The sequence below is a fragment of the Coffea eugenioides genome, unplaced genomic scaffold (assembly GCF_003713205.1).
Source record: "Coffea eugenioides isolate CCC68of unplaced genomic scaffold, Ceug_1.0 ScVebR1_3419;HRSCAF=4627, whole genome shotgun sequence".
Taxonomy (NCBI): domain Eukaryota; kingdom Viridiplantae; phylum Streptophyta; class Magnoliopsida; order Gentianales; family Rubiaceae; genus Coffea; species Coffea eugenioides.
In genome coordinates this window covers 1-10,055 of record NW_020863994.1, presented here as the reverse complement: position 1 = coordinate 10,055, position 10,055 = coordinate 1, and the positions used below count along the sequence as shown (strand labels likewise).

The following is a 10,055-nucleotide window of genomic DNA, read 5'->3' as shown; positions in this document are numbered from 1 at the left end:
TTTTTTTTTTTTTGTTAAGGTTGAATTTCTTACTCTAGTGAAGTGCTTCTGCAATCTTTGCAAGAGCAAAGTTTGTATCTTATCTTCATTTGTCTTGACTGAATAGTATCTGTCATCAAATTGGAGTTAGTTGCAGTTCATCTACTTCTCATCTCTCCTCGCCTATGTAGAGTTTGTTTTTATTCGCAATTTGCATCATGAAAAAATCAATTGGACCATGCGGTCTTGCATAACTTAAGGCCAGTATACGAGTCATGAAAAGTGTGTGATTGTTAAAAGTTCTTAACTCATAATCTAGTGGAGGAATAAAATTCAGACAGTTTTATTTTAAATCTGTACAAAACTTCTGTTGCAACCACAATTTCCCAGTCTTATTTAGATAATTTTACCATTGAATGCCTGTAAGGCATTATATTTGTCACTGGTATCAAACTCCACAGTCCTCTTTCTCGGTGTTTTCCACATACTTCCCTTCAATCTTGACACTCTTGTACCACTTAGCACAGGCCATGTAGACTGCCAAATCTATTATGGTTAGACCAGCCAAGAGGAAGTAAAACCTGTCTAAATGACCGTTGTTAAGGTTTATTGGGATCCAACCAGGCATGTCATCTTTGGCAGATATTCTCATGACCATGCTCAATAGAAAAGACTGCTAACATAGTTTCTCAGGGAAATCGAGATCATGCAAAGTGCACTGCCAAAGCTTTTAAGTCCATCAGGAGCTTGATCGTTAAAGAACTCCAGTTGGCCTACGTACATGAAAACTTCTGAAGCACCTATTAAAGCATATTAAGGGACCTGCCAGACGATGCTCAATGAGCTTGAGCCTTCACAGTTTGTGCAATCTATTCTAGCATATTTTCGCCTATAATTCTTCACAGTTCCAGCCGAAAGCATTGCCATTACTGCTATTGCGAATCCAATCCCCATCCTTTGAAGCTCTGTGAGCCCTTTGGAATCTTTAGTCTCAGTGAGGTCTTTAGCACCACTCTTCTTAATTCTGATTACTATTGGATCGAGGACTCTCCTATAGAAAAATATGACAACTGCCACGCTCAATATGTCAAAGCTAGACATGCTCGCAGGAGGGATCTTGAAGTTCCACATCTTTGTCTTCATGGCTGCACCTTACTCAATAAATATGGATGCCATCTGAGTCAATACCACTGAATAAATTATAGTACATAGCCAAATTGGCAGTAGTCTCAGTATGCACTTAACTTCTTCAACTTGAGAAATAGGGCATAGACGCCACCAGTTATGATATCCCTGTTTCTCATTGAAATCTCTTGAAGCAATGAATGCAGCTATATCCAAGAACCTGTGGTACACAAGGCAATCCTGACTTATGATTTGATCAAACAAATTCTATAAAGCTAGGAGCAGACTTGTTGTTAGATTGGCTTCTATTGGGCATCAAAAGCTTTTAGAACTTACTTGAAACCATAGGTGTGAACATCTTTCTCGAACCAGTTACAGAACTTTCCTTTCCTTCAACTTCAAATAATTCATCATCACTTTGTGGCCCATGCACTCTTCAGTTCCTTATTACTGCTACTATTACTTGGGTAAACCTGAAAATAGGATTTCCATAGGAGCTGAAATGCCTGTATCTTGTGGTGCCTGCGAGGAAGAGTACCAATGCTGCCAAGGCAGATGCAGTAGATGCCCAAAACCCTATTGCCCACATTCCTGAATTCTCATAGTAGCCCAAAATGATGTTGAAACCTGCATGCCTATTTGTTTAATGTCCTTTCTGACCCAATCAATGGTAAGCTACGATTTGTTGATGTCTAATTGTTTAAATTGTTTAAGCTTTTCTTTGATTGAAATGACTAAAATATACTTTCCTTTACTAATTGCAACAATCTTAATTTATGGTTTTACTGTAATTGAAATAATTTCACGTGATAATTAGCTGCATAAGTAACTCATAGGGGGTGATTTATATGCTGCAGTGATTCAATTTTGGAACGGCCAACCACTGAAGATGCTGAATATTCCATAAAATTGTCCATGTGTTTGAGCACTAAACATAGTTACCTGATGATTTTTAAAAGCATGATCGATTGTGAGAAATTCTTATTTGTGAGATATTCTTATTTGCCTGAAAATTTCATCATACACAATTTTCTCATTATCATATTTTGTTCACATGAAAGTTAAAATTCTGTGATGGAATACTCAGTTAATTGGGGATGAATGGAATATAGGTGACCATAAATGTCTCTTATTTGAAATCACAAAATTGATTGATAGTTAATGTTAAGTTACAACTGGTGCAATTAGGTTGGCACACCACGATTAATATATACTCATTTGACTCACAATTGGGTTTGTATACTCATTTGATATTGCACAAGGCATTGTTCATCTCCTTGACTCACGAGTTGATTCGTCACGGGTTCGAGAGACTAATATCTTACGACGACTGGTGAAATCTAAATACTATTTATAACTTGCATTTTTAATGCATCTGTTCCATGGCTTTAAATTATATAACTAGTGTGAAAGTGTAATCAGTAAAATTATATTTATATGTTGCATAAGCAAACCTTGGGATTAATAATGACAAAATAATTTGATAAGTCGGTGGATTTCAAGGAATTTATATTGCAAGTCACAGATGTGCCTCAACAGTCTCCACACAATAGGTATATGTACTGTAAATAAGAGTTTATTTATATTCTATCTTGGAATATAACTAAATACTAAGTTATATTATTAGGATGGTTAGGTAAAACTTGTATGTCCAATTATCTGGTTCTCATGACAATGTATACCTCGTGTTTCAGCTATGATTGTGGTGTGTTCATAATGAAATTTCTGGAGCACTGGAATGGAAGATTAGGCATACGCATTACGGAGGTATATATATTATTTTGATTTATAGAAATTCATTATGTACACACTCACAATCATAGCTTGAAACCACGATGATACATTTCATGAAACCAGAAATTGACATACAAGTTACCTAACTCATCCTATAATGTAACTAGTAATTATATATCCCAAATATAATATAAATAAACTCTATTTACAGTACATAACCTATATGTTGGAGACTGTGAGCCACATCGGGACTTGCAATATAAATTCCTTGAAATCACCGATATATCAAAATTTGTCATTTTAATCCCCAAGTTTGCTTATGCCAACACTATAAATATAATTTACTGATTACACTTTCACACTAGTTATATAATTTAAAGCCATAACAGATGCATTAAAAATGCAATTTTTATAAATAGTATTTAGATGTCACCAGTCGTCGTAAGATATTATCTCCTCAACCCTCTGACGAATCAACTCGTGGTCAAGGAAGATAACAATGCTTGGCAATACAAATAGTAACAAACCCCAATTGGCAAATGAATATACTAATCGTATTGTGCAACTAATGGCAGACCATTTAACTTTAACATTTAACTATCAAATCATAGTATTTGATTTCAAAATAAGAGACATTTATTGGTACCTAATTCCATTCACCCCCAATTAACTGAGTTCCCACGACAAGAATTTTACTTCATGTGAACCAAAAATGGATAACTGAAAAATGGTATGATGAATTCAGGCAAATAAGAATATCTCAACAAATAAGGAATTTCTCACAATCGATCAGCTTTAAAAAATCATCAGTAACTTTAGTTTAGTAGCCAAACATCATGGAACAATTTTATGAAATATCAGCAATCTTCAGTGATTGGCCTTCCAAAAAATTAAATCACTGCAGCATATATAATCACCCCCTATATAACTTTGCAGCTAACTATCACGTGAAATTCTTTAATTACAGTAAATACCATAAATTAAGATTGTGCCAATTATTAAAGAAAGTATATTTTATCATTTCAATCAAAAGAAAGCTTAAACAATTAAACAATAAACATCAACAAATCGATGCTTACCATTTGATTGGTCAGAAAGACATTAAACAAATAGGTCATGCAGGTTTCACCAACATCATTTTGCTACTATGCAGAATTCAGAATTGTGGCAATAGGGTTTTGGCTCTACTGCATTCCCTTGGCAGCATTGTACTCTCCTCCAGGCACCACAAACTACAGCATTTCACTCCTATGGAAATCCTAATTTTCAGTTTACCCAAAGTAATAGTAGCAAGTTAATAGAACTCAAGAGTGCATGTGGCCCACAAAGTGACTGATGAATTATTTGAATTGAAGGAAAGAATATGTTCTGTAACTGTCGAGAAAGAGTTCACCACCTATGTTTCAAATTAATTCTAAAAGCTTTGAGCCCACAATACGACAAATCCAATTCTAATCAAATCAAGGTCTGCTCATAGCTTTATAGAATGTTTGATCAAATTCATAAGGATCAGATTGCCTTGGTACCACAGTATCTTGATAAGTCATTCATAGCTTCAAGAGATCAATGAAAACAGGGAACATAACTTGTGCTCTATGCCCTTATTTTCTCAAGTTGAAGAAGTTAAGTGCATACTGAGACTACTGCCAATTTGGCTATGTACTATAATTTATTCAGTGGTATTTACTCAGATGGCATCCATATTTGTTGAGTAAGGTGCAGCCATGAAGACAAAGATGTGGAACTTCGAGATCCCTCCTGCGAGCATGTCTAGCTTTGACATATTGAGCGTGGCAGTTGTCATATTTTTCTACAGGAGAGTCCTCGATCCAATAGTAATCAGAATTAAGAAGAGTGGTGCTAAAGACCTCACTGAGACTAAAGATTCCAAAGGGCTCACAGAGCTTCAAAGGATGGGGATTGGATTCGCAATAGTAGTAATGGCAATGCTTTCGGCAGGAACTGTGGAGAATTATAGGCAAAAATATGCTAGAATAGATTGCACAAACTGTGAAGGCTCAAGCTCATTGAGCATCGTCTGGCAGGTCCCTCAATATGCTTTAATAGGTGCTTTAGAAGTTTTCATGTACGTAGGCCAACTGGAGTTCTTTAACGATCAAGCTCCTGATGGACTTAAAAGCTTTGGCAGTGCACTTTGCATGATCTCGATTTCCCTGAGAAACTATGTTAGCAGTCTTTTCTATTGAGCATGGTCATGAGAATATCTGCCAGAGATGACATGCCTGGTTGGATCCCAATAAACCTTAACAACGGTCATTTAGACAGGTTTTACTTCCTCTTGGCTGGTCTAACCATAATAGATTTGGCAGTCTACATGGCCTGTGCTAAGTGGTACAAGAGTGTCAAGATTGAAGGGAAGTATGTGGAAAACACCGAGAAAGAGGACTGTGGAGTTTGATACCAGTGACAAATATAATGCCTTACAGGCATTCAATGGTAAAATTATCTAAATAAGACTGGGAAATTGTGGTTGCAACAGAAGTTTTGTACAGATTTAAAATAAAACTGTCTGAATTTTATTCCTCCACTAGATTATGAGTTAAGAACTTTTAACAATCACACACTTTTCATGACTCGTATACTGGCCTTAAGTTATGCAAGACCGCATGGTCCAATTGATTTTTTCATGATGCAAATTGCGAATAAAAACAAACTCTACATAGGCGAGGAGAGATGAGAAGTAGATGAACTGCAACTAACTCCAATTTGATGACAAATACTATTCAGTCAAGACAAATGAAGATGAGATACAAACTTTGCTCTTGCAAAGATTGCAGAAGCACTTCACCAGAGTAAGAAATTCAACCTTAACAAAAAAAAAATCACAAGCATAAGAGACCTACCTGTAAAACAGTCAGCGAGAAGCCAATGCTATAACCACCAGTATCATGTGATGCCTCAGGATCAGGGTTCCAATTGGAATCTCCAACTATGGATTTGGGTGTATTCAAGTCAACCTACTGGGCAGCTTTTGTCTCAAGAAGCTCTCCAACAATAACATGGTTCTCTGCAATCATAATGATTTGTTCAGAAAGTAGTGAAGTAATTACAGGCATTAAATTAAAGAAAAGAGAGGTACTCATATCTAACCAAAAATCCTAACAATAGTTTCCACAATGGAATTAATAAGTTCTTTTGCAGAAGCCTGTGCTGTTCCACTAGGAGACATTACAGAGAAATTACTAGTTCTTTTCTCTTGAAACAACGAACCTCCTCAAAAGGGTTATTTGCTCACATTTATTTTTTAAATCGTACAAGTTACAATTATTTATCACCCGTTGTTTAGTTTTGACATCATGTTATTATTCTGGTACACGGTGTATTTTAGTTGGTACACATTATGGCAATCTCTTGATTTAATAGTATTTACATGTTGTTGTTTTATGTGTACAAACTGATATATATGTTGTACGCAAACTAACTAAGCTTGCAACCTAAAGAAGAAAAATAAAAAAGATAACTTTTTTACAAGTATAATTTCAACACTTTTAACTGCTCAGCTGAGCTACCCAGCTTGAAATAAACAAAGCTCCAAAATTTCTTCAATCCATCCCACGAAAACTAATGTGAAACTTCAAGACTCACTAAAATAAGAAATTAACTCGAAAATTCTAGAAAATTTTGACCCCAATGAATTAAAAAAAATGTAAAGAAATGAAGAGTATCAATGTTGCGGATAAACATTACAAGGGCAACAGAGGAGACAAGGGCATAGGCAGCGCAGAGAGTGTAAAAGATCCCATCTTGCCATTCAACGGATTCGTTGATCTTGTGCCACCAGTTGTCCTCGATTAAATCTGAAATCTCCAACTATTGCAACACCCCAGGGCCTTGGATTATGCAGTTTCTCCTCCTCCAAAAAACACCGTGGGTCTTCTTTAGGAGGAATTCAGGCAGTTGTTTTGGAAATTAGCAGACAACGGGGAGTGAAATGGGAGTGATTTTGTGGAGTGAAATGGCAGTTCTTTTGTGGAATGATTTTTTGCATTAGCAGACAACGGGGAAAGAGTTTGGGAAATGGGGAAAGTGAAATGGGGATTTCTGATAAAAATGAACTTTTCATTAATAATTTGGGCGGGATAAATTTGTTATATGCAAATGCTGTTTGACGATGATGCTCCATCTGTTTCCAAAATTTTTATTTTTTAAATTGCCACTCAATAAAACGATGCCGTCTTCTTCAGCTGATATAAATTTTTGACATGGCTTCGTTTTGGCCGTTGATGATGGGCCATCACATCTTGGCCATGAAAAGTTTCTGGACGGTTGTCTGACAACCGTCCAGGCCCCTGGTCCATGGGTTCATCCTTCGGGAAACCTTTATGGTGGGAACCTGCCTATGGTAGGAAGGTCGGCAGAGACCGATACGTGTTGATGTTATATACAGTCCAAATGGAGACATTAAATTGTTGCATAGCGCGTGAAGAGGAAATACACGAGAATCGTCTGCGGATGCAACCAGAAAGCACACTGACTTCCGTACGAGTTGGACCAGGAAGTGTTATTGCATGTTAAAATCAGAGGCATTTATGTATTTGTAAATGTACCCATTACCAATGGAAAAATATTGCAAATGCCTTGGACAAAAAATGTGTGTAAAGAAGGTACTGAAATTTTAAGAAATAATAAATGATTATCGCATACGCGTGGGGGATAATAATTTGGAAGAAGGAAAAGTGGAGGTAAACGAAAAGACTCAAGCCTTCATTATATTTATATACATATATAAATTTAGTACCCAAGTGTTCAGCTGAAGCATCCAGGAAAATGGTCCCATAACTATCGATATGGTAAACAACACAGTTTTAGATATGATATAATAGGTTCTAAAAATTTTAGCGACCATTTGATTACCCGTTAGACCTATCCACTTGAATAGGATTATGGGTAAAAATAAGGGAGTAAATTTGTCATTCAAAATAGTAAGTTAGCGTAATAAATTAGTAACTTTTGCAGTCGAAAAGGTAAATTGTAAGTAATATGAAACATACTTTTTAAAGAGATAAATTACAATAGTATATCCCAAATATACTTTTGAGGGAGTAAGTTTATTTGAAGTAAAAATATGTTTTTATACAGAAATAATGAGTTTTAGTTATAACATAGTAAATTTGATTAATGACAAAAACATGCTAATTTATGGCCATAATATTGTATTATGCTTAAAAAACTTATACGAAACCCATATTTTAGAGTTATTTGAAATAACACAAAAATGTATTATTACTGATTAAAACTGAGTACGTTACTTAGTCAGTACGGTTATTATACTTGTATACATACTTGATGGTTTGTGTATAAATAAGCATTTTTGAGATTTATGGGGAAATTGATTTTTTCTTTTGCAATTAAAAAAAAAGGTAAGCGAAAATCTTTTTTCTCAGAGCACAAAAATCCACAAGTCAAAGTTCTTGGTCTAAAGGGGAAAGAAACATTCTGAATATCATTGTTTACAGTACTAAATAAATTAGATGTAAAATGCTCGTTAAAAACAGGTGCGTTGACATATAATAAAGGAAAGACATAAAGAGCAGGCCATTTACGAGAAAAGTTGCCATTCATAAAAATAGCAACGCTTTACGGTTTTCTTATCAGTCTTGCAACATATGAGCAAAATGGCAATAATTAAAATACTATTTTATTCGAATTATACATATTTCATTAATTTTTTTCCATTTAAAAAAATGAATGAGAATCTTTTATGAGAAAGCACATAAGTCAAAGGAATGGTGTAAAAGGGAAAAGAATAGCATATACGTACAGTACCTATAGTTTATGTTCGAAGGACTATAGTGCTATTTTTGAAAAATATCCCGAAAAATATGTAATCGAAATGGAACCGATTCTTCACTATTTAAAATGTCAAATCTGTGATTGTGTTATAACTGTTATCCATTGGTATCTTAAAGTATCATTTTCCCATAAAATTTTACCTCTTTAACACCAATTTTCCCATAAACCAATTTATTTATCGGATAAAATACATGAAAATTCGGTTTTGAATAAAATAGTAGTTGTTTATGGCTTTCCTCCTTTATAAGAACAGAGTACCCATTTTTGCATAAACAAATTTATTTATCGGATGAAATAAAAATAAAAACAGAGTACCCATTTCAACCCCTCTAGAGAAATTCCTCCTCTTTAACACCAATTTTCCCATAAACCAATTTATTTGTCGGATAAAATACATGAAAATTCGATTTTTCAATAAAACACTAGCTCTTTATGGCTTTCCGCCATTATAAGAACAGAGTACCCATTTTTGCATAAACAAATCTATTTATTGGATGAAATAAAAATAAATCCATTGTTCAATAAAACACTAACTCTTTATGGCTTTTCTCCATTATAAAAACTGAGTACCCATTTTAGCCTCACTAGAAAAAAATCTTGGCTTTGTCACTGACTGAAATGTTTGTAACTGAGATTTATCCTTAGTGAAAAAATGTATGATGCGTAATTTTTTCACTGTATTGAATTTATATGATGGCAAATTAAATGGGTCAATTGGATTAGTGTGCAGCAGTTTTGTGAATGATTCCGAAAGTAAACTATATTATGGCAATAAAATACATTGAATTGTGAAAATTATAATTTCAACATGCTCCTAAATTTTGGATATGTGACTTTCGCTGTTGCGAATATCTTAAATTAACAGTTAGTTATTACTATGAGTAATGTGGTAAGTGTGAGATGTGAATGTCAGTAATAACTGTTAATTAATACTATCAGTAAAATCAGCAGTAAATGTGAGATGTTAATTGGAATTTACAGATATTAATTTGACATGGTTGGTTATTATCTGTTAGTTAAAATTCGGGAGTTTTTATTTTATTGGTTAGTGGGGAAAATGTGAGGCAAATGTGGGAAAAACATGAGCACGATTATAGGATTTGTACGAGCAGTTAAAGGATTAGTTGTGAGGTAAACATTTCTTAATTTTAGAAATGTAAAATTGTAATAAAATAGTATTCGAACTTTTGACAATTTGAAAAGCTCCTTATCTAAAATTCTCTCTGCAATACATATAGACAGATATAGATGTCTTTTTTTTAGTGGTTGAATGTCATATTCGCGAACTATCTACAGAAAAAATAAATTTGTAGACTAAACTAATTTTGTTATACCAACTCTGTTATTCTTATTATTGTATTAATTGTTATGCTATTTTTCTCATTTTGTTAGGTCTACACTAA

At 34.3% G+C, this 10,055-nt stretch overlaps 2 pseudogenes; one reads left to right on the top strand and one right to left on the bottom strand.

Moving 5' to 3' along the window:
• Positions 1-336: 336 nt before the first annotated feature.
• Positions 337-2,864, bottom strand: LOC113757914 (annotated as a pseudogene).
• A 1,569-nt stretch (positions 2,865-4,433) lies between these two features.
• Positions 4,434-5,257, top strand: LOC113757915 (annotated as a pseudogene).
• The last annotated feature ends 4,798 nt before the right edge of the window (positions 5,258-10,055 follow it).